We start from the raw sequence: 24,255 nt of genomic DNA on the forward strand, positions 1-24,255 counted from the left end.
AAAGGAAATTAGATAGCCTGGCTGCATGGACTGTGAAATGAATCTTGTCCATCCCCCCGAGATCCCAGTGTCAGATTCCCACTCATCAGCACTTTCCTGTCAATGAAGGTCAGGACACAGCTGGGAGCTACGCCACCTCTAATGCATTGACCTGATCTGGGCACAGGGAAGCAATCAGAACAGAGGGAGAGGTGGCAGCTCTCCTCGCAGGTAATGGTTCCCTGCCCAAATCTTGGGCAACCATCTCCTATCCCAACTCCATCCGGCAGGCCAAATTGGGCATCATGTGAGGTATCCATGAGCAGGGAAACCTACTGAGCCTTTGGTTTGAAACTTAGAAGCAGCCATGGGGGGGCCCAGTTTGGCTTAGGGCTGCAGAACTGGAAGAGGCAACCCTTCCGCAATGCCAACTTAAATCGCTCCCTCTAAGACAAACAAAGAGGTATAATGCCTTAACAGCAATACCTTGAGCCATGGCACTCCAATTGTAACTGAGCTGCTTCCAAGTTACTTAGATCCAAAACACACTTCCCCAACTTTCTCCAATATAATTTTGAGAACTCTCACAACTCCTAGCCATCAAGGCCAATGGCCCTGCCATCTGGGGCTGATGGAAGCAGTAGTTTAAAAACAAGTGGAGGGCACCATGTTGGGGAAGGCTGATCTAAAAGAAAAACCTGCTCACAGATCCACGGGCAGCATGGCCCAGAATCACAGCCTTTTCATAGTGATGCCTTGGTCTCAGGGCTCCAAAGCTTGGACTACTGCAATGCGCTCTACGTGGGGCTACCTTTGAAGGTGACCCGGAAACTGCAATTAATCCAGAATGCGGCAGCTAGACTGGTGACTGGGAGTGGCCGCCGGGACCACATAACACCGGTCCTGAGAGATCTACACTGGCTCCCAGTATGTTTCTGAGCACAATTCAAAGTGTTGGTATTGACCTTTAAAGCCCTAAACAGCCTCGGTCCTGTATACCTGAAGGAGCGTCTCCACCCCCATTGTTCAGCCCGGGCACTGAGATCCAGCGCCGAGAGCCTTCTAGCGGTTCCCTCGTTGCGAGAACCAGGGAAACAGCGGAGGACCTTCTCAGTAGTGGCACCCGCCCTGTGGAATGCCCTCCCAGCAATAAGCAACTATTTTACTTTTAAAAGACAACTGAAGGCGGCCCTGTTTAGGGAAGTTTTTAATGTTTGATGCTGTATTGTTTTTAATATTCGGTTGGAAGCTGCCCAGTGTGGCTGTGGAAACCCAGCCAGATGGGCGGGGTATAAATAAATTATTATTATTATTATTATTATTATTATTATTATTATTATTAAGCAGCAAAAGTTATCCGATGCCACCCGGTCACATTCTCATGAAGGTTGCTTTGCTCTGAGGTCTGATGATGCATCTCCAGCCTAGCCTATAGCAATAACAGTGCTTCACATGCTTTCAAATGTTCAAAGGACTTTGGAGAGCATTATCTTGCACCAGCCCTATAAGGCAGGTCAGTATAGTTATCCACTTACTGCAGATGGGGCTGACAGGAGCAGGAGAGAGAGAATGGCTTGCCTAAGAACACCCTGCTGAGTTAATAGCAGGGGTGAGATTTGAACTGGGGGGCCTGCCAGTTCACCATTCAGGCATTTTACCCATCATGCTACACTGGCTTTTTGTGTGGGGACGAGGCTAACAAAGCCCCTGAGAAGACAATGGGAATAACCTGGCTCTCTGGAGCCATTTCCTTTGGGTAGTGAGAGTGCAGACAAATGTTAGACCCAGATACCCAGAATAAGCAGCCCTTTACATGCAAGGCGTCATCTCAGCAGGGTGAGGAGCAGGATTAGCCGCACGTGCATACAATTAAGACACGAGACTCTGACAGCGTGGCACTCCACTCCACTGGAGCAGACTCCCTCCTCCTAGCATGGGGGGGGGTCAAACCAGGAGCCCAGACTCCTACATGAAACAGCTTCCAGAGGTGTTTCTGAGGTTCCTAGACACTCCACTGTTTTCCAGAGAGAAAACAGCTAGTGTCAGGTGTAGCAACATGGAGAATGCACAGGAGAGAGAGAGAGAGAGAGAGAGAGAGAGAGAGAGAGAGAGAGAGAGAGAGAGAGAGAGAGAGAGAGAGAGAGAGAGAGAGAGAGAGAGAGAGAGAGAGAGAGACCCAGCTAGTAAAGATCACAGGACAGAAGGAGGCTGAATCTTTGTTAGAACTGTAAGGGCAGGGAATTATAGCCCAAAGTCTGGTAAGAGAGGAAGCATGCATGCACACACACACACACACACACACGGATGGGAGGGAGGGAGGGAGGCAAGAATCCAGGGTAAACCAAACCTTGAACCTCTCCAATGACTATGGATTCTGGATCCCACCTTGTTATATCTTCTCTGCCTCTCATTAATTCTTACTGGGGGGAAGATCCAATTAGTTTCCTTTCCTGGCTTCTAAATGATTTTTCATCCCTGTAATTAATGGGCAAGTCGGAGCGGAGCCGCATGGCAGGCAAATTGCCGGTTCAGGGGAGCGGGGGTAATTTTCTAGATATGATAATGAGGGTTGCTTTCTTGCTTTTAAATAACGAATTCATTATTGGGGTGGGGGTGGGGGTGGGGTAGCAATGGGGAAACATCCAGAGCTTTGGGTTCCTCTTCCTTTGTTGCTTGTTGAGGAGACTCTAATTAGTGAATGGTGCCATCATATCTGAAGGCACTGTAACCACAACTGCCCTGGCATATTTAGGTCAATGGTAAGATTCAAACTCTTTGCCCGCTAGCTAGCTTCAGGAGCTGCTGTACCAATTGCCAACAGCAGTAGGTTGTTTTCCAGTTCTGTGTCGCTCTACATTAATGCACAGTCACATGATTTGTAACTCTGGCCTATGGGGTACATGATGAAAAGGGGCAGAGAGAGTGTTATTCATTCTCTCATTCTCTCTCTCTCTCACACACACACAGCATTCCTAGCTTTGTGACAAATGTCCTTTTTTATGCTCAAGTAAAGACAACCACAGACTCATTCACAAGCCTAACTACAAACCTTGTTTACATCTCTCGGTAGTGGAAAGCTGCAAGCACTGGCCTGTTGTAACTATCGGAGCGTTTTCACTTGGGGGAGAGTTAGGGTCATTTATGATTTATGTAGCACCAAACCTCCTACCCTACCAACCCTTTTTAAAATAAAAATAAAAATAGCAGGTCTCTGCTGAAGCAGCTCACAATCTAACGAAGGCCCTTTTATCAGGAATTTCATGACACAGAACGTATGAGAATTTCCTTTGTTGCCACTGGCTTTCCAACCATGACTTTTGCCAGAGATGCACTTCTTGCTCACTGCTTTGTGTCAGAATGAAAAGGTGATAGTTGTTGGGCACTCTGATTCATCGAAAACCGGTTGGGGATTCAGGTGGGCGATTGGTAGCTATAAATGACCCAAGAGCCCATTGGCACACATTGTAGAGCATTGCTTGTAAACTTCATAGAGCATACAGCGTATTTTAATGATCTGAGATTGTGTTCCACGCTCTAGCCGTAACCGTGCACAAAAATCACCCCCCTGCCTTCTTTTATAATCCAGCTGACTTGGGGCCAGAAGCAGTTGCTTCTTTAACCTGCATAGCGCCTGGCCCCCAAAGAGCAGGAGTAAAGTGTCAATAAAGTGAAACGGAAGGTCAATACTGTTTGAAAGCTCTGCAATGGACAGAAGGAGACACTTTCATTTAAAGCTGCCCAGCATGCTTGGGGAGGATGGGCTGGCAGTCCAGCTAGGAAGGAGGAAGCCATGAGCCTTACATCATCCACAGGGCATCACAAGTGTGTGTGAAAGCTCTGCCATTCACTACCCAGCATCTTGCACAAGCTGTCCAAACAAATGCATGGCTAAAGTATCATGAGTCTGGCCTAAATATTATGTTAGCATTTGTAAGCTGCTTTGAGCAACTCCTTTGCGGTGGGGCAACAGCAGGGTATAATTTAATTTAAAAGTAACTGTTCGTGGATTGTTGCTATATGTGAGAAAGTAAATTACAGCAAAGCGTAACGCCCTCCAACCATCATCAGACTGGGAAGATTTAACTAACCCGGCTGCTTTCACTGAGCAGCCTGGGGGCTGCCTCTAAGCTACAACCCACAGCTGTTTCTCCCCTGTACACCCCTGTTCCTGAGACCCAGTGGCATAGCATGGGATGCCAGCACCCAGGGCAAGGAAAGTATTCTGCCCCCTAATTGCAGCCCCTAACTCCATGCTACTGGACGGAGCTGCGGAAGAGCAGCAGGACCTGCGTGTGCACCTCCTTGGGCTGGGGCTCCACCACAAAGCTTGCTGTCTACCCACCTCTCCCACTGGTGGGGGATGCTACACGGCCGAGGGATGTAAGAGCTCGCCCTCTTCCAGCTGCTGCTTGGCATGCTGCTCAGGTGAGGAATGCGGGATGGGGAGCACCTCCGGCTGGGATGGCAGTTGCAGAGGTGCACCCCCCCCCAAAAAAAATTGCATCCAGACACACACTATGCCTCTGCCGATACCCATTCTTTTCTCTCAACTTACAAAGGAACATAGGAAACTGCCTTATGCAGAGTCATACCATTGGTCCATCTAGCTCTGTATTGCCAACCTTGTATGGTAATGGCATTCCAGGAAGGTTTCCCTCCCAAGCCCTACCTGGAGGTGTTGGGGACTGAAGAGAGATCTTTTGCATGCAAAGCAGATACTCCACCTGTGAGCTACGGCACTTTCCAAAGTACCAAAAGGGGTTTAAGCCAGCAGATCGAGGGGTTTTGATCTATACACAGCCAGCTTAAAGAGGAGGCTTCTTTTCTGGGAGATTAAGGGGATGTGTGGTAGCAGATCACAACTCCTTGCTGAGCAAGAGAAAAGTGAAAAATCCCTCCCCCTTGCCTTTTCATTAAGAAGAATTTAGCTGTAACTGTCATCTATGGCCCAATTAAATATGTTCTTCATCCAAATTAGCCCTCAGACTTTCCTATCGCTGTGGAATATCACTTCACTGAAATATTACTTCATTGGTGAGTGGGCTGGAAGAGATGACATCTCTGCTTCTGCTTGTGCCTTGCAAAACAACATCAAAACTGGAGTTACGTGAAATACATTCAACAAACACACAAGACATAACTGGCTGTGCATTCACATAAATAATGCTCTTCTATATTTTTCACAATATCAAATATTTCTCTGGTACATAATCAACACATAAAGTTCAACGAAATAAACAGAAGTCCCAATAGATCAATTCATTCATAAAGTCCAAATATTTGCTAGTTTCTATTCCTCATATGTCTTTGTATATTCATAAAATCCAAAAAATCCAAATGGGAGCTTGCTACAGTTCCACAGAATCTTTACAAGGATTTCCAGAATAATAGACTGGCAGGCTTTAATGGTAGAATACATGCAATTGGCGAAAACAACAGGTAGAATAAGAGGTCATATGAAACAAGCAGTCAATAAGGATTGGGGAGCATTCAAAGAATATCTGAAAGAAACCCCGTTGGCTGAACTAGACTGAACCTTGTAAAATAGATTGTTAAATATAAGACTAAGTGATGGAAATATGTAAAGTATACACAAACTGTGCGAAAATATCAAGTTAATAGATAAAATACAGCAAGTTTAAATGGAAGCCATTTTTAAAATATGGTAAATAGAGTATAAGTTTGAAAATTACAGAATAATTCGTTTCTATGTTTGTCCTTTGTTATTTGTTATTGTGATGTGAAGTTTATGTTTGTAGCTGTGAAATATGTATGTATATGTTGTGTTTTATAAGTTTTAAATAATAAAGATATACATTTTAAAAGGGGTGGGGATTTCCGGAATAATGGCCTTGCTTTGCCCTCCTGGGCTTCGTCAGTTGTACATGTTCTAAATAATATAAATGAATACAATGTCGTATTTCAACACATTTTAACAAATAAGGATAATATAAACAATACGACATTGTATTCGTTGAACTTTTTGTGTTGATTATGTACGAGAGAAATATTTGATATTGTAAAAAATATAGAAGAGCATTATTTATGCGAATGCACAACTGGTTACATCTTGTCTACTTGTGCCTCAGCACGTGAATGATATTATTGACAGTAAGGGGGTGATCTTATTAAGAATGACAGGATCCCATTGAAAGTCAGGAACACATTGCAACAGACTCTTCCCAGAATTGCCCTCTCTGACATCCAGCCAAAGTCCAAGCAAGCTGGAAAATAGCTGCACATCTGCAGAGTTCCAGCCTTTTGCGACAGATACAGCCAAAGAGGCTGGCACTGTGGTCCAAGAGGCTAAATCAGTTTGCAAAACCCAAGCCTTGGAAAGTGTCCATCTCTGGAAAGGTTAACCCAAGGATGAGAAAACTGATATTGACTTCAAAATCTGCACCTCACACCAGGGAAACGACAATATTATGTAATTGGCTTGCTCAAACCCCAGTCTCAATTGGGGGGGGGCAGCTTCTGTTGTGTGCCAAAAGGCACCCTTTTTCAGGGTCGGCTCAACTGGCAAACCACTTAGGGGCAGAAACAGAAAGAGGCAGTACATCTTGGCACAGGACTGAGATGGGAAGAAGTGGTGTGAGAGCAATGTCTTAGACTGGCTTGACTCTATGTGAGCATGCAGTCCTGCAAGCACATGGCTTTCCATCCCTTTCCCCTGTTGCTGGGAGGAGTCAGAGGTACACATGTGGAAGCTTGAAGCTCTTACACTGCTAGCACCATTGCTTCCTCAAGGCTCACCTCCCCATTTATATGTTTGCAAACTTCAGATATGGAGGACATTAGTTCATTGTGTCCTTTGGTAAGGACTTTACAAGAAGCCCCTCCCACACAAACATACATATGCAACCAGAGTTACGTTTGCAAGTCTTTTTTGAAGACAAAAGGCTAGGATGACAAAGACCAAAAACTTTCCCTATCAGAAAAGGTCTGGCATCCTTTTGTAGTTTAAGACAGGGTGGATAAAAATCAATGATTTTTTTAAAAAAATCAAAAAAATCGGATTTTTTTGATTTAAATCGGATTTTTTTTATTTAAATCGATTTTTTTGATTTAAATTGGATTTTTTTAAATGAAATGCTTTTTGAGGAAAACATATTACCATCCAAAGGTTATTCCATCATGAAATAAAGATTAGTTTTTTAATTATGTAGTATAAGGTTGTATATGTTTAATTTTTGGGGTAAATAAATTCCATTAATCCATTCACCTCTTCCAGAGGTTTTTGTAAGATTATTGGGCAGTTTCTCTGCCTACAAGATATTATCACAGGTGCTTGGTTTACTTTTGCAGTTCTCAAAACTGAATTTGACTCAACAGAGATCACATGCCTCTTCTTCACAGCAAAAATGTTATAACATGAACAGAGTTGAGAAAAAGACCTTAATCCTATTGTTCTACAAACCTATGAATACAGAAGCAACCCCTTCAGTGCTAAGTTTCAAGAAGTTCAGTGAATAGAATAGAAACAATATTTTTCTGATTGTTTGGAGTGGACAGTAAGTTTTTCATGTGTAGGCTGGGCTGACAGTCTAAGTTTCTTAAAATATATATATTTTGTTTTTGTTTAGCCAAATTAGTTAACAAACATGGATGTTTGTTTAAGCAAATAACATTTGCTGAAATGTTATTGTTTCAGTTGAATAAATCTATTTAAATTGTTATTATTAAGGTAATGATTATTTTTCTCCTTCCTAAGTACAACAGTAAAGTTGTCCAAATATGAATGATTAACCTATTAAACTGGGGATAAAAAAACTAATATGAAAAGTTGTTATTCTAAAAATCTTCACCTACTTGCATAATAAAGTTATACCAGCAAGAATTAGTCTTTATGATTTAAATCAACTATGATTTAAATCAAGCCTTACTGACTAGTGATTTAAATCGTGATTTAAATCGTGATTTAAATCAGTTTGATTTAAATCAAATCCACCCTGGTTTAAGACCATGCCTCAAGACTGAAAACTCTCATTCAAAACAGGGAGCTGGACATAGCAAGATGGATGATTTATTCACCATCCCAGATGTGGGGAAACTTTGGCCGTCTATGTGTTGCTGAACTACAGCTCCCATCATCCACAGCCATGGGCTATGCTTGCTGGTGGGACTGATGGGAGTTGTTGCTCAGCAGCATTTGAAGGCTCAAAGGTTCCCAACACTTGCCCTAGACCAGGCATCCCCAAACTGCGGCCCTCCAGATGTTTGGGCCTACAACTCCCATGATCCCTAGCTAATAGGACCAGTGGTCAGGGAAGATGGGAATTGTAGTCCAAAACATCTGGAGGGACGGAGTTTGGGGGTGCCTGCCCTAGACTAACCTTCTCCACTCTTGAGGAGTAGCAGCAGCAGCAGCTCCCCAGGGCTTGCATATCAGGAGCTTCTTGATGCTTCTAACCAGAGATGCCGATGATTGAACCTGGGACCTGGATGCAAAGGATCACATGCTGACTTAAGGTCCCATCTCCATCTCCTCCTCTTCTAAATATCATACTAATGAAAAGAGAGAGCATTACTTGCCAAAGCAGCCTGTGATTTCTTGCAGCGCTCACACATTTGAGGTAGTTTGCAGCCACAGCCCAACATAGTGGAGTTAGGAGAAACCAACTGCAGAAATACGTTTCCCAGCAATCTTGCCATGATCAGAAGCTTGCTGTACGACAAAATTAGTGAAAACTCCAAGTTGAAGCTGGGTAGCTACTATAATTAAGAGTAGATCAAATAGTATGCTTGAAACAGAAACTATTGCTCTGGAGCAAATTCCTAACCACAGATAGCAGCTGGGGCAAGGGAGTTAAGAAGTCCTGAAAGCCAAGGCCGTTCTGTGGGAGGTTAGCAGTGGGGGGATGTAGAGGGGCTAGGAAAGCAAAGGACTCGGAGTCTCAAAAGGTTCTCTTCTCCGCTCTGCCTCTCTGAGCACATTCAGCCCTGTCTGCAAGGTGAGTTGGGATCCCCTGGTGACAGGCAAGCAGGAGCTAATTAATGCTCATTAATCCACAAGGCTCCTGCAGGGACCGGTCCTGGGAGCACTTAGTCAATGTTTACAGCTTGGCTTTACAGTTTTCAGTCAATGACCCTCTCAGTCTCACATGTGCGAGTGGAGTGAAATGTGTGTGTGTCACCTGCAGTCCTGGTGATTGGGAGGCGATGCTCTGTTCACTGACGGGCCAGCACTGAGGGGCAATGGGCAAGGAAGCCAAGGCTCCTGAGTCTTACGATCCATGATGCCATGTGGCACGGGAGTACTGTGGGGGGCAAGCTCCCCCATACAGCAAATGGCTTCATGGACAGGCCACTTTCAGGATGGCAGGTCGATCCCCCACCCCCGTTTCTCAAAAGTAGGCCTGCAGGAAAATAGTGCCTCTCTTGTTTACAGACTGGCAACTAATGGTGCCAGCTGTAAACTGTTGATCCATAGGTTAGGCCTTCCAGATGTGTTCTGGGCTACGGCTCCCAGCCTCCTATTCGCTGATGGGAGCCAGAGAGTCCAGCACAATCTGAGGAGCAAAACATTGGCAAACCCTGCAAAAAAAAAACCCCTACAGTTGCATCACAAGGTATCAAAGTGGTGAAGAGCAGAGTTTCCAGCTCTGTTGTTCTTGTTCCAACTTACACCCTTTTAGGACAAAAGAAAGTTTGTGTACATCACACAACAAGTGTGCTCTTCCTTGTTTTCCAGCCCCCAGCAGCAGGAAGGGAATGTGCTGCTTTGTCGGAAACTCAATTAGGACACTTCCCCCCCACCAAACGCTCTGAGACCCTGACCAAATTAAACTGGAGCTCTTCTCCCCAGCTTGGCTCCAACCAATTATCGCCATAATCACGTCTGCGCCCAGTTATCCTATCAATTAGCCGCAGCCTTTGCAGAGAAGCGGGTGGGAGGTATGGATGGGAAGATTGCTGAGGAAGAGAAAGGGATGGATTGGAAGGAAGGTGGAAAAGTTAGGTGGAGAGGGGGAAGAGAACGGAAAAAAATGGTAAATGAGAGGCAATTGTTTGTGCTTTTCAATAATTACCTATCAGATTGGCTTTACAATTGTCAGCATCAATGCTAAGATGCCACTAACATGCTGTGTGATTGGGGCAGGTATTTATACAAAAGAACCCATGCAACCCTGATGGGTATCTATCTGTCTTGGAGGAATATATACAGTACTGGCAACTTTTGTTCTCTGGTCAGACTCATTTGTATATTAAAATACAGAGATAGCCTAAACCTTTTAGAAGAACATGTTTCTTGAGTTAACTAACAACCAGAGTGCTGGATATAAGATTTTGAGCTAGGCAGAGCTCTTTTGGGGGCAGAGCTTTGACTCAAAGCAACAACAACAACAACAACAACAATAATAATAATAATAAAGAATTAAGTCACTTCTCTGAGCTGAGGTTGATGCAGTGGACTAGGGATGTAGTGTGGTGTAGTGGCTAGAGTGCTGGACTAGGAACAAGGAGACCCAGGTTCAAATCCTAACTCAGATGTCAAACTCACCTGGCCTGCCCTCTCTCCTCAGCCTAACTTAACTCTCAGAGTTGTAATGATAACACAGTATGGCAATGACCATATGTGCTGCTTGAAAGAAGGGCAGGGAATAAAAGCAGTAACGGTAAAGGGACCCCTGACCGTTAGGTCCAGTCACAGACGACTCTGGGGTTGTGGCGCTCATCTTGCTTTACTGGCCGAGGGAGCCAGCGTACAGCTTCTGGGTCATGTGGCCAGCATGACAAAGCCGCTTCTGGCGAACCAGAGCAGCGCATGGAAATGCCGCTTACCTTCCCGCCGGAGCGGTACCTATTTATCTACTTGCACTTGTAGTCTTCCCTAAAATAAAGGAATGGGTTGGCCTAATTCAGGAGTGGGTAACTTGAGGCCTGGGGGACATTTGCAGCCCTTAAGGCTTCTCCAGACAGACAGACAGACAGACAGACAGACAGACAGACAGACAGACAGACACACACACACACCATTCCCAGGCCACATCCTTCACTGGTCCTGCTCTGTGCCCTCCTTGACTGCTTTTGCCTGGCTGGCACCTTTCCTTTAACTGAGATAATGCCTGTTGCTTGCCTGGATAAAAATACTGTGAGAGATGGAGGGTATGTGTAGAAACCTCTAACTTTTGCATGGCTGGAATGTACCCTACAGTGCAAAAGCAAAAGTTGCATTTATTGCTCTGTGCACTTTTTATCTCCCTTCCTGCTGCTTTGGAGGAATGTGCCTTCCTACCACCTCCTTGGCATAAATAGAGGCTGTTAACTACAGCCTTGTGAGTAAGTCCAGAAGTTACTGGCCTGCAAAGAAACGCTTTTAGCCTGCTGTAGGCTGGCAAAGGAGGGATAGAGCTCCATCTCTCCTGCAACAGCCCACTGTATGACTGGGCTGTGCATGCGGGAGGGGGCTTCCATCCTCTTACTGCCCGCATGGTTTCTATCCAAGATGCAGAGGAGGGACAGAGTGCTCCATTCCTCCTCCGCTAACCAGCCTTACTCTTCTGCTTGCCTGCAATTCCTATGACTTTAAAAACATGGTTAATAAGATTACCAGCACACAACCTTCACAAGGTAGGTTACACATCCACTTACCGTTTTACCTGCAAATAAAATACTAAACATTTTTATAAGATGCCAATTTGGGGCGCAGTGGGATGATCAAGATATTGGCTCCTTTTTCCTAACACCTTATGTATTCCTATTTTTTATTTTTATTCTAATTTCAGTCCCTATTCATGAAGAGTTCTTAAAAGCTCACTCATTTTAAAAAATACAGATTCAGAAATATATCTTCCCTTCATCTAAGAAAGGGCCAGAGATACAGAGAAGAATTCTGGAATGTACAGTATCTTACTGCTATAAGAGAGTTTTCATTTAAAGATGGAAAGCTGCCTTCATATGCACACAGTTTAGCTACCGATGTTCAAGTGAGGCACATCTAAAGCAGTACTTCAACAACCATCATCCCAGACTACTGGTCATGCTAGCTGGGGCTGATGGGAGCTGGAGTTCAGCAAGGTCTGGTGGGCTGTTTACCTTCCCGCTGTAGTGGTTCCTATTTATCTACTTGCATTTTGACGTGCTTTCGAACTGCTAGGTTGGCAAGAGCTGGGACCAAGCAACGGGAGCTCACCCCGTCACAGAGATTCGAACCGCTGACCTTCTGATCAGTAAGCCCTAGGCTCAGTGGTTTAACCCACAGCACCACCTGGGTCCCCCCAGGTATATCTAAGGGTATAGTAAGTTTCTTTTTCATTACTCACCCACCATAAGACACTGAAGAAAATAAGGAGCAATGTGTTGAAAGACAACCCCTTAACCATGATATGAGCCCATTTGAGCTCCAAAGATTGGGTGTCATCCCAAGGCAGATTATGGAACAACGCCAAAGAGTTGGGAATGTGTCTCACTGTCTCAGGCCTATACCAAGACACTTAGCTGCCTGAGGCAAAGGGCAAGATGGCCTCCCCTATTCTACATACAGAAGTCAACCAGACTGGCAGTGGAATCTCACTGACAATGAGATAACATCCTCCACTGTACCTCAGGGCAGCAGACTAACTTATAGGGTGCAGGGAAGGCCACACCACACTCACAAATCTGTTGTGCCACACACACACCCAACTCCACTTGTGTCCATCACCTGAGGCAGCCACTCACTCTGCTTAATGACAAGGCTGACCTTGCACTTTCTTAATATGTCTGTAAGAATCAGTGTAACGGGGGGACTTGGGTAGGAAGTGCGGCTAGTGAGAAGTAAAGGAAAAGTGTGACTCTTTTAAATTATAGGCCAGTTAGCTCAATGCCTTCTCCTGGTGGAAATCATTAATAAAGGAAAAATTATTAAGCATATAGTCATGCTGGAGAAAAATCAGCATGGCTTCTGAAAAAGCTAATCCTGTTGCCACTACAGTATCTTTGTTGGGCTCTTGAGTTCAGATCCAACCCTACCATTAGCCAGTCTCAGACAGACAGTGAGTTTTTGCACTCTCTCCCCCCCCCCCAAAAAACCCCACCAATGAGTGACTGAGCTGCTGTCAGTCACAGTGCTGCTGAGCATGCAGCTCCAGGTGTAACTGAGCTGGACTGTCACCTCTCCCTTTCATTGTGTGGCTACAAGCTGCAACAGAGCTGGACTCAGCTAGGCTCAGCTGGCCTGGTCCCGTCCCCCCGCCCTTCAGGTCCAGGGCAAAAAGTCTCAAGTCTCACTCAAGCCAAGAGAGCGAGTGGCAAGGAGAAATTGGCTGCTGAGTGACTGTGAACAAACTGGAGTGGCTTCCTATCACTCAGAAAAAAGCTACCATAAGTTGATGCCATCGCCTCACTCTGCTTTCCTATCTGTTAGAAAAGATGAAAGGGTGGAGCAGCATGGCCCAACTCTCTTTTCCTCTGTGCCCTCAACCATTACCCAGTGATTTAAGAGAGTAAACATGCATAGGATTAGTCTGCAAGCCTGGGTAGAACAGACAATTTGAAATTTAAAGCATTCAGTTCTTAAAGGAAAGCTCTTTTAAGACAATTATCTATATTGCTCACTTATATAACACTGCAATCCTACCAAATCAACTTTGGGTTATATGTTTATTCCCCATGACTGTCTCACGCTTGGGGTTACCCAGTAAATTTGATGGACAACTAATTCTCCTTCATGTAACGCATCAGCTTATTGCAATTTTGTGCCACGTGATGAGGTGATATAGGAGGCTCATAGGATAGGGCTGATCCTGTGTCCAAACTTAGTACTGTACAGTGGTACCTTGGTTTAAGAACAGCCCTGTTGACGAACTACTCAGAATACGAACTCCACAAAACCGGAAGTGGTGTTCCGGTTAGCGAACTTTACCTCAGTCTACAAACGGAAGCCAAACAGTGGAAGGGCACCAGCGGCGGAAGGCCTCATTAGGGAAAGCGCACCTCAGTTTAAGAACAGCTTTGGGTTAAGAACGGACTTCCGGAACAGATAAGTTTGTACCGGTAAACCGAGGTACCACTGTAGTCGTGGAATAAGAGAAGTCCACTTAGGAACTGGCAACTGGGTAAAGAACAGGAAGCAGAAGGTAGGAATAGATTGTTATTTCCCACCATAGAATTGTGTAAGAAATAAGAGTCCCCCAAGGATCTATATTGGAGCTGGTGCTTTTCAACTTGTTCCTAAACGTTCTGAAGTTAGGAGTGAGCAGTGAGGTGGCCAAGTTTGCTGATGAAACCAAATCATTTAGGATGTGATTAGCTCCAAATGTTTCTCTCCAAAACAAGTGAATGGGCAATAACATGGCAAATGTGGTTCCATGTGAGTTAGTGTAAATGTGTTGTTGGGACGATACTGTGGCAAGAGATTTCCACCCAAAGTGGTGCGTAAATCCACTAAATAGATGGGACGAAAAGATATCCCTAATTTCCCACAGGAGGGAAAGCTGGACCAGGAGGCCTTTGTTCTGATCCAGGTGTCTCATGTTCATTATCACATTGTATTGATTTTCTAACACTTTATATCCCTCATTTCTTCCTTCAAGGTGGTATACATGTAGCTCCTCGGTGATCTCCCACCTAAGTACAGGCTAGACCCAGGCCTGCTTAGCTTCAGCAAGATGGGAGCCTCATCTGCCTTCAGACCATACCATGAGAGTCACAAGTTTGGTAGGCTTAATTCCTAATTGGCCTTATATTTAAATATCTCTTCTATTATGCTCCATTTCTTTGGTATGTCAGTGGGCCAACTGGCTGCAGTACAGTACTTCCTACAACAAGAAAGGTAGCTTCACCATACTGTCATACAGACTAGAAACAGCTTGTGACAGATAACAACTTTTGAGACCATCTCCAAGCATCCTCCAAAGCTTGGATCATCTTGGATCAGCAATGACCATAGGTACCATATCCCTCTATTCTGCTCCTCCTCCTCCTTTGAACGACTGCATCAAACCCTTTCTACAACTCCAGGGTGTCCATCACTATTCCCTCTCCCCTTCTTTTTGATGGAGATCCCAAAGCAAGCAGGAAGGACTGAATTTAGAATTCCACTCTAAATGTGTTTCACCCGTATCCTACAGTTCAGTCATCATTAGGGGCCTCCATCAGGCCAGTTTTGACTCGGCTGAACCAGGTGCATTTTTAAACTCAATATCACTGCTAGATGAGAAGCAATTTCACATTTGCATGCATGATAATCAACACATGCAAATAAGCAATAGTATAATTCTTTTCTTCTTCTTCTTAGAGCAGTAACAACATTAACTAATCATCCTTTTGCAGGAAGTTAACCTCTTGCTTGCCTGAAGAGATGCAAAGATACATAGGTATTGGCAGATCCGGTTTGCCAAAAGGGAAACTGACACCAAAAGCACATAGTGAAACTCTCTCATGCTCCTTGTATTTATGTGTGAATATCATTAATATGATAAAAAGTGTAAATATGGGATAGAAAGTGCTACAGAAGCCTTATTCATTTGAATGAAGATCCTAACCAACTTGTCAAGCAGTGAAGTGGAAGATCTAACTTAACCACTATCCTTTCCATGGCCAGCCATAAATATATTTAGTGGTACCTGACGCAGTGAAATGCATCGTTGTAGGAAGGTGATATAGACTCTCTCCGATTTCATTTATTTGTTGCATTTATATAGCAGCCCATCGATAAATATTCGCTGGGTGACTTACAAATCAATGTTAAAAATACAATATATAAGAATTAAAATTAACATTACAAAACAAAAGACGGGTTAAAAAAACTTTCATTGCAAAAGGCCCAGCACGAAACAGTTCAGATTCAAAATTCAATGAAAATCCTTGGGTGAATAAAAAGGTATTCTTCACCATAAAGAAGGCACCAGGTGAGCCTCTCTGAGAATATTCCATAGCTAGGGGGCTTTTGCTGAGGAGCTACTCTCCCTGACAGTCCCCCCTCCATTTAACTTGGTGGGGGCCCCCAGACTAGAGATACAAGGAGCATCTTGAGGTTCAGGTAGGCATTTATGAGTGTCTTCGAGAAGGCCCCCTCTTGATCTGAGGGGGCCATGGGTGAGAAACAGCTCAAGGGTGGCACCATGACCTCGCCACCACTTCTCCTTCCAGAAGACTTTTGCTGCAGTTCTGCTCCACCAGGGCAGGCAGCCATGGTCAAGAGCTGCCCCCACAATACTCTGAACAGCACCCCAAGCATTGCCGGCAGCTGCTTCCATTTAAATTTCCCACAATGCCCCCGACACGGTGTTACACTGGTAAATTGCAGGAAATTAAAATTGTTGACTCAAGCCTGCAAAAAAACAAAAATAAAAAGGTTTGGAATTGTTTTTGTTTTTGTGGAGTACAAAGGTCCATGGTGGGTCCTGCCAGGGCATGGGACTTCTCCAGCAGCTGCCTGAGGGTGCCAGAAGCCAACACCAGCCTTGCTGAAAGATCTGGGGTGGAGCACACTACCGCAATGGTTGAAAACTACGAGAGAAGGCTAAAAATGAAGACTATGAGAACAGATGATCTGGCTATGGATAGGTTGGTCTTAGATACTGTCTGGTGATAAGAGACAGGACAGGGGAGGAGAGGAGGATGAGGCTATCCCCTCCCTCCCATTTGGCTGCATCACCTCCAAGCAGATTGCCATCCCTTAATCATCCCAAGCATATTATTCTAATCCCCAAACACTTGCTGACACCGGGCAAAAGGAAAGACTCCTCTGCTGTGCTGATCACAGCAAAGTGCATGACAAGAGAGACAGTGTATACACGTGAGTGAGGGAGGGCATGTACACAGGCACATGTATGTTGAAGAGAACATGGGTGGAGTTGCACATTTATGTGTGTGCGTGTGCGCTCACACACAATCATGTAGGCATGCGTGTGAGCAGATGAGGAGTCACTAATATATTCAGTGCCACTGCAGAAGGCCCTCGGGGAAAATATCCCCACCCCCATGCTGAACACAAGACAGGTAGCGCAGCTTCAGAAATTGGCTGCAGACGCCCACACGCTCCCCAGCTAAATAATAATCATTAAAATAAAAACCTCTTATATATACAATCTAAGAAAAAAACCACCCACACATTGTAGGAACGGAGGAAGAGAAAATACTTTATTATTATTATTATTTGAATAATTGCTCCCTACCCCTCCCCTGCCTGCATCCCATGGTCTGTCTGCACAACAAGCCATCAAATGCCAGACTGCTGTCTCCATTCTCTTAGAAAGTCAAACTCCTTAACTCAAAGGAAACACTTGGTGGCTTGCAAATGGCTGACATCTCTGTAGGAATCTGCATCCCACATGATCAGGCATGGAAGGGAATTCTTCTTGTCACACCAGTCATTCTGGAGGGACACACACACACACACACACACAACCCCCTGGGCTTATAGGAGCTGCTGAGGTTTCTCAGGGAAGGTTGTGCCTATGCAGGGAGATGCTGATTTAGATTTGGTTGAAGAGCTCCCTGCTCAGAGGCATTTTTGTGCTGCTATGTCAGTTTCAGAAGATGGCCTTCTTTAAAAATAACAGGATACTGGCTCCGGGCAAATGCCACAGGCTCACGTAAGCAAAGGCCCTGTCACAGGGGCTGCAGCACAAAGGTGCTTGGCAAAAGGCTACACACCTCCGGCTGGCGTTCATCAGCACAGTTTCCATTCATTTAAGAGAGGCAATGCTGATTTATATCGGCCGGGGGGACCCAGCTGTATTGGCTCCTGAAAATGGGGCCAGGGTCCATTCACTGAGCTACAAAATGAACTACACCTACCACATACAGCACACTCCACAGCTGCAACAAAAATGGAGGCATGGTTTTAAGAAGCAGGAAGAGGGCAAAATGTATCCATAACAGATGGAGGAGGACACTTACTTCAGGCCTACATTTTTCTCACCCCCACCCACACGTATATATTCATATACTTGGGTTATGGAACTCCTCCCTACTAGAACAAAGGAAATCTTGGGGGAATCCATTTTTGGACCATATTACTAAAGTGAAAGAATCTGCTGCTTTCCAGATGGGAGTTAGCAAATAGGGGCTTTGGAAAGGACTTTTTCCCCACAATCCAAACACTATTTTCAATTCCAAAAAGAAACTGCACACCTCCAGGGGAAATAAATAGCATCCATGGAAACACCCTCCAGTGCTACAAAATTCAAGGGGGGGAATGAAATCTTCCTGGCCTCTGGATGCTAAGTTGGATGATTATCACTGGAAAGTATCTAAAAAAATATCATTTTTCATGTATTTATTGTTTGTCTCCAAAGTACATAGCACTTATTATCCACTAGATGCAGGATACATCCTAGCTGAATTGGAAAATTTATAATATGGGGCCATATATCCCCATCCGCCATGCAAACAACAGAATCCTGCATTTAGTGCCCTTTACACACAGCCCCCTGGACTCATTTGATAGAATGGGGCCTATGCCCAGCAAAGCACCTTCAAAAGTAGCTGCAGTACTTAGGGTACAATTAAGCCCTGGCAAATGCAGAAATTAAAATCATGCACGACACTCTGTGGTTTGTAAGGAGGGTGGGCATATGCTTGCGCATATTACAGGACAAAGGAGATTCACTCATCTTCCTCCATTAGATTTCTGGTGGGTAAAAAGTACTATGTGCTTTGTAGGCAGCTGATAAATACATGGGGCTTCCAAAAACCAGGGATGTGCTCCCAAAAACACTGTAAAGGTATAAACAATCTCCCTTCCTCTAATCATACTAGGATGTTTGTCGGCTGCTTTCAATGAGTTTGCGGATTTGAAAAGGGCTAGGATTATTACTTGAATTTCAGTTGCACCTAGATTATTTTTCCAATTGGTGCTATATTATCACAGCAAGAGACCATCTTTGATCTCAAGGAATATACATCCTGAGTAGAGGGGGAAAGAAGGAAAGGAAATATGACCAATTTTATATCAATTACAGATATTTTCTGACATAATGAGGCCCAACCTAAAATTTTGCCCCTCTAGCTTATCAGAATCACTGAACATGAATAACGGCAGGCACTGTAGAGCCTTACAGGCCCATGGCATGGAATTCATGGCTGGAACTACCCATCCCAATTCAGATTGGCATTCCTGCCCCAGAAGGTCTCCAGGTATATAGGACAAGCCATCAGCTCAGGACCGCAACACCTCAAGGACCACCCCTCCCCATATGAAACAACCCAGACCCTGTGATCATCATCTGAGGCCCTTCTTTGTGTACCCCCTCCATGAGAGGCCCAGAAGGTGGTAACATGAGAATGAGCTTTTTCTGCAGTGTCTCCCCATTTGTGGAATGTTCTTCCTAGGGAGGCTTGCCTGGCACTTTCATTACAAATCTTGAGATGCCAGGCAAAAATATTCCTCTTCTCCTAGGCCTTTGGCTAATTAAACAATTATGCCCCTTTAAATTGGGTGTGTGTGTTGTTTTGTTTGTTATTGTGGTATGTATGCTTGTATTAATATGATGTGTATTTTTGTGTTTTCATATTGTAATTTGGTCTGTGGTGAAGGGCAGTTAGAAATTAAAGAAATAACAAAAATAATATGATCCTACCTCTCTGTTCCATCACTTTCTCAAATAAGGCCAATGCAAGCAAGACATGAGTAAAGAGTAGCAGCTCAGCAGCCTAACATCCAAAGGAGGAGGTAAAAAACCAAACCCTGTTACTATTTGGGGGGCACCTAGAACGAAGGTCTCATTCCCACAAGAACATAAGAGAGTCCTGCTTCATCAGACCGAAGACCCATCTACTCCAGCTTCCTGTTGTCCCATAATAACCACAACAGCCCACTCCAGCTCCTAGTTTTCAGAGCATGCTGCCTCTGAACCTGCAATGACTGGTACCCATTAATATAGTTTTCCTCTTGATGCTCACTCAATGTTTGGGACTTTCTGAACAATGCTTGCAAAGTACTGCCCAAGCCTTTGTTCCAAAAACATGCCCCGTCACCCCACATACAACATCATACAGCTCAGGGTTTAACCAGTTTTTAATAATACAGGGTGAAGCTCTGGATCTTATGAAAAATGTAGTAACTTTTTCTCACCCCCACAGGGACTCCATACAGCCAATCGATTCACACTAGAGGGAAGAACTTCCAGGTTAGGAGTCACAACTCCCAGGTATACTTAAACCCCAATGCATCTAATGTTTGAAATTAAAGAGTGGCAACAGCAACAGCCTGCCTGTTAAGAAATTCCCAGGTGTTCTGGATTCCAAATCTCCGAAACCCAAACAAACATTCCACAATTTTCCTCAATATGTCTTCCGAGACAGACAGATGTCATCCAGCCTATGAAGCCTAGCCCATGATCTTTCTTGTTCCAGGAGGGTTTTAGAAGGGGTGTTTGTCTTTATTTGTTTTCCAGTATCTTTTCCCGAGTTTGTTATTTGTTTGTTTCTTGTTTTGCTACACAAATGTTCTGAAAGCTTCTAAAGCATCTCCTGAACTGCATTTCCTCTACTACCCTAGGAATGCTCAAACAGCAGTGAACTGGTGCCTCTCTTTACCAATATTCTCAGGGATTCAGCTGCATAGATATTTGATATACTGTACAATATGTTGTGAGACACTCTCAAACTGGAGACTTGCAGGTGGAGAATTGCAAGTAGCTTCTATCGGTCCAAGCAATGATTTCCCTGTTTTGTGAAGAGATGGTTAAAGCTGAGGAGCAGGACTGGAAACGGAGGAAGCTGCCTTATACTGAGACAGACCATTGGGGTGGGGGTTCATCTTGCTCAGTACTGTCTACACTGGATGGCAGGAGTTCTCTGGGGTTTTTCCGACCTGGAAATGCCACAGATTGAACCAGAGGCCTTCTGCTTGCAAGGCAGATGCTCTACCATTGAACTATGGCTCTACCCCAGGCAAAAGAAAAAAAGGGGGGGTTGGAAAATCAGAGCAGAATTAAAACCTTTAGCAGTGTGCTCAACAACCTTGTCTTTCTTCCTCCCCAAGTGCCAAAATGAGAGGGTTTCATCAAGCCAGGCCAACTTCTGTCTCCTGCTGGCAATTCCTTCCTTTCAACACAACCCTCATATTTTGTTATCCCCAAAGATGTTTTACAGCTCCTCGTTTGACTCACCTTTGCCAAGAGAGACAGCACTGTGAAGAGACATTCATAGGGTGTGGGGTGGGGGATATACCATTCACAATCACTGCTGAAAGCAGAAAGTAACCACAGGAAATTGGTCTGGGAGGGAGGGCCTTATGGACAATAAATTTGGGGAGAGGCAGAAAAGAGGGGAGGATGGAGCGATTACTAACAGGTTCTTTATCTGATCATCCATTCCCCCTTCATCCATCCATCTGTTCATCCTTCATCTCTTTCACCCTCCCCCACTTTCCACGTCTGTATCTGTCAATCTCTTCTCACTCGCCTTTTGCTAATCGTTCTGTGTCTACACACACACACAGAGAGAGACCCTTCTCGATCCATCTTATTTCCCAATGGGAAATAAATAAATAAATCTTTCCCCAGCCTGTTTATTTCCCAACTGAGGTAAGAGCTCCCAGCATCCTGTCATAATAAGGCTGGACCTGTTCACCTCCCTCCACCTTCCACCCCTTTGGAAGAATTTGAAATCTAACTGGGTTTGCAGCAATCATCAATCTAACCATTCTGCTTTTTCCACCATACTGGTTTTGGGAAATAATGCTAGTTTAAAAGAATCTAATCTCCTGTCCTTCTGAAATTGGAGGCAGCCTAGACCAGAAAGCTCTTGGCAGTCAAAAATGTGAATAACCAACACTTGTGGAGAATGGTTGAGGGGGGTGGGATGCTATAGGATTGTGGATGCAGTAAATTAAGAATATCATTTTCGTGTGCATGCACACGAAAGCTCATACCAAAATAAAAACTTAGTTGGTCTTTAAGGTGCTACTGAAGGAATTTTTTAATTAAGAATATCAGGTACATTTCTTCTTGATTATCTCCCTCCCCAAATTCTCTGCAAGCTCTTTCCTTCACATGGGTCAATGGGATTTGGGGAAGACATTATACAAGGTGCCCATTGATTCAGAGAACATCCTGACTAGAGGGAGCAGAATGAGATCAGGGGCCCCGGTGCCACAGAATCGGACTCCCAGACAAATTCCCAGCTCAGGGGATCCACTAGCCGCCCCGAAGGTGGGCTGCTTCCAGAAGGGCCTGGCCTGAGGTGAAGTAAGGGGCACATCAGCCCGCCCCCAGAGCGAGATGCTCGTCGGCTGCGGGGGCGGGGTGGGCATGGGGGGGATGGATGGCAAAGCCCAAGAGCAATCGCAGCAAGCCAATGCGCGCGCCCCCCCGCCTGATTAACCATTCCGCCTGCATCCTCCTCCCATCTTGAAATTGTACGTGGGAAAAAGGATATGCGCGCGCGCGCACGTGTGTGTATGTGTGTCCGCCACCTCCTCCGCCACCTCCTATAAAGCGTGTCTGTTACATAAAGACACGTATCAGGGAAATTTGGAGGAGGGGAAAAACATTACAGGGGACGGCAAAGGGGCAGCTACTACCGTACCATGAACCTGTCCTGGTTCCGGCTTTCTCCCCCTCCTCCTGCAGCAAAATTGACCGGAATGGAGGGGTGGGGAGGCAAGGATAAGAACAGAGACAAGATCTGGAGAAAAAGCCCTTCCCTCCTCTTTGTGCATTACGGTATTTGGAGGGTAATGGCTCTTTTTCTCAACCCCCCCAACTCCACCCCCGCCACATATATACAAAAGGCGTGCTGTGTGTGTGTGTGTGTAGCGGGGGGAGGAATACTGCAGTAACCGCGGCGAGGGGAAGGGAAGGGGTGTTTTTTTTAATTTTATTTTTGCAGATGGCTTTGTCTTGAGCAATACGCAGACCCAGCGGAGGACAAGCGGCCGCCTCATCCGTGGGCGGAAAAAGGACCCCCGCATTTGCAGAGCCTGTCCGATCACAAAATCCCCGGAGAAAATGCGGGGGGGGGGGGAGAGAGAGAGAGAGCGAGAGGAGGAGGAAATGGTCCCTTTCCTCCCAGCCTCGTAGTCCAGTCAGCATCATCCCCCCCCCTCCCCCGTCCAAGTCTCTGTAGCGCAAAGAAAGCCTGTCTGTGAGAAACGCTAACCAAACATCAGGTCCACTAACATAGACCCAAACCACCCGGGAGCGGGCAGATCTCAAGGCGAGGACAGCTCAGGTTTCCAAACAAATAATAAAAAAGATTGCACCTCCTACTTCCTCTCACACACCACCACCCCAATTTAAAATGAAACCTGTGCCAAAGCCACCAGCACCTCCCGCCTCTCAAATAAAGCCTCGCCATCAGTCCGATTTAGCCAGGTGTCCGAAGCCAACAAGGGTCATCGATGAGAAATCGGGGGTGGGGGTGGAGATAGGAAAAGCTCGCCAGCCCACCCACCCACCCCCCTGGCCACCAGCACGCCAACCCCACGCGCAATCCCCTGACAAGCCTCGTCTTTACCTTCTGCGATCCAGCCCCGTCGGGTTCCTCCATTCAGGGATCCCTAATCCATCCCGCCGCCAGGACGGCAGGGCTTGAGCCCCCTCAGGTATTCGGAAACACGAGGCTATCGGATGCCTGATGCGCGATCTCGATCTTCTTCCGATTGCTCCCCCTTGGGGCGTCGATTTCAGAGAAACGTGGAAAGGGGGGGCGCGCGCACACACCCCACACTCACACACAAAACACGACGCGTCCTGATCTCGGATTGTCTTGGAGGGACGGCGAGTTAAAGAGCAGGGACAAGGGGAGAGAGATGGGGCGTTCTGTTATAAATCAAGCGCCGTCCCTTTTTGTTGGCGTTTTTTGTGGGGTTTAATTTTTTTTTGTTTGCAGCCGCCCCCTCCCAAAATAGCAGAAGGGAGGGGGGAGGAGGAGGGAGGCAGTCAGAGAAGGGGCCAAATCAAAACCCTCCTTCCCCCGATAAGATGTCACTGGCGGACGCCTCCAGCAGGCGAACCGCCTCGCCTAGCAATGCGAAAGGAAGTCTTAAAATATATCCATCCGTGGAAAGCAGTCCGGGCATTTTGGAGACGGTGGAGGCAAACGAAGCGAGAGCCACCCCCACCCCCGATCTCTCTCTCTCTCTCTCTCTCTCTCTCTCTCTCTCTCTCTCTCTCTCACACACACACACACACACACACACACACAGGCGCGCGCGCGCTGGCGGCGGGGTGGGGGCTCCGTCTGCCTGATCGTCGCTCAGCTCCTCTCCTGCGCTTCCCCCGCCTCGGTGCACACAAACAGGCACACGCGCGCTCCCCGCCAACCCCGGGCGGTGAGGGGGGGGGGGAGACTCGGTGCTCCTCAGGAGGTCGGGCCGCGGGGCCTCGCCTTGCGCCC

The 24,255-nt window shown here is 45.8% G+C and overlaps 1 protein-coding gene across 3 annotated transcripts in view; it reads right to left on the reverse strand.

The window, feature by feature from the left end:
* The window catches only part of ADGRL1 (adhesion G protein-coupled receptor L1), a 128,389-nt gene extending 104,390 nt beyond the window's left edge, over positions 1–23,999 (reverse strand). For all 3 annotated transcript variants that reach the window (XM_035104835.3, XM_035104832.3, XM_060271763.2), the window contains exon 1: positions 23,374–23,999. The gene's annotated coding sequence lies outside the window, so the exon portion shown is untranslated. The remainder of the gene's footprint in view (positions 1–23,373) is intronic.
* Positions 24,000–24,255: the final 256 nt, after the last annotated feature.

The sequence above is a fragment of the Zootoca vivipara genome, chromosome 2 (genome assembly GCF_965207765.1).
Source record: "Zootoca vivipara chromosome 2, rZooViv2.hap1.1, whole genome shotgun sequence".
NCBI classification, from domain to species: domain Eukaryota; kingdom Metazoa; phylum Chordata; class Lepidosauria; order Squamata; family Lacertidae; genus Zootoca; species Zootoca vivipara.